We start from the raw sequence: 1,180 nt of genomic DNA, 5'->3' as shown, positions 1-1,180 counted from the left end.
GATGTTGTCACAACAGATGTTAAGAGTTGTCAGTCTCATAATCTAGAGGTTTGGAGTTCAAGCCTCACACAGCGCATCCCTTTTGCTGCACATGTGCTTTTTCTGGACTGGTGTGAAGTCATGTACAATGTGCATTGTGTAGATGCAGCAGTGGGAAAGGAAAGAGAGGAATGGCAAAACACAGTCAAGGTATCCAAATTGTCCAGCAACAATATTCAGGTGGTCTTCTACCTTCAGACATTGATTGACTGGTGCTAAGGGGCCCAAAGAGTGACTTATTGGTGAGAGATTCTTAAACTTCCATGTCTTGGTTTTCCAAGTGTGGAGTCTTTATGAAGGCCATTGTATTCACACGATTTGTTAGCGCTCGTGGATGTTGTCACAACAGATGTTAAGAGTTGTTGGGCCACCTGAGGCCAAGGATAAACGACAACAATATTCAGGTGGTCTTCTGCCCTCAGACGTTGATTGACTGGTGTTAAGGAGCCCAAAGAGTGAGTTGTTGGTCTAGTTGTCGCTAGATAGGTGTAGACTGAGGGACTTTACAAAGCTATTTGACTATCAGACAAACAGTTCAGCCAGAGACTAATGGCCCTTTTAATGGGCGTTTTTGTGCAGTTGTAAAAACTCCCACATGTAAGCATTGGTTGTTCAGTGGTAGAATTCTCGCCTGCCACGCGGGAGGCCCGGGTTCGATTCCCGGCCAATGCATTGCATCTGACTTAGCTTATAGTACCATACTACTCATGGCTAAGGCTAACCTTTGCTCTCAAAGCCGTCTGTGTTCTAGGTGGCACATGATGATAGCAGTTGAAGTAGTCTTTGTTGACACACCAGTGCCGACGTTGTACCTGCATTTCCTTGGATACAGGCACCCTGGCTCTTGTGTGAGGGACAACTCAACATTACATTGAGAGATCTTTTCGATTTTGCCCATCTAGTTTAAACACATTGCTAGCCTCGTCGGCGCAGTAGGCAGCGTGTCAGTCTCATAATCTAGAGGTTTGGATGTTGTCACAACAGATGTTAAGAGTTGTCAGTCTCATAATCTAGAGGTTTGGAGTTCAAGCCTCACACAGCGCATCCCTTTTGCTGCACATGTGCTTTTTCTGGACTGGTGTGAAGTCATGTACAATGTGCACTGTGTAGATGCAGCAGTGGGAAAGGAAAGAGAGGAATG

At 45.5% G+C, this 1,180-nt stretch overlaps 1 non-coding gene across 1 annotated transcript; it reads left to right on the top strand.

Annotated features, from left to right (window-relative positions):
• The first annotated feature begins 640 nt into the window (after nucleotides 1-640).
• On the top strand, nucleotides 641-711 carry trnag-gcc (transfer RNA glycine (anticodon GCC)). Its single transcript has one exon. It is a non-coding gene; the product is annotated as a tRNA-Gly (tRNA).
• Nucleotides 712-1,180: the final 469 nt, after the last annotated feature.

Source organism: Seriola lalandi, unplaced genomic scaffold, assembly GCF_002814215.2.
Source record: "Seriola lalandi dorsalis isolate HSWRI2012SDOR001 ecotype SW California unplaced genomic scaffold, Sedor1 jcf7180001997782, whole genome shotgun sequence".
Classification (NCBI taxonomy): Eukaryota; Metazoa; Chordata; class Actinopteri; order Carangiformes; family Carangidae; genus Seriola; species Seriola lalandi.
The sequence above is the reverse complement of the archived record's forward strand: the minus strand, read 5'-3'. Positions and strand labels throughout refer to the sequence as shown.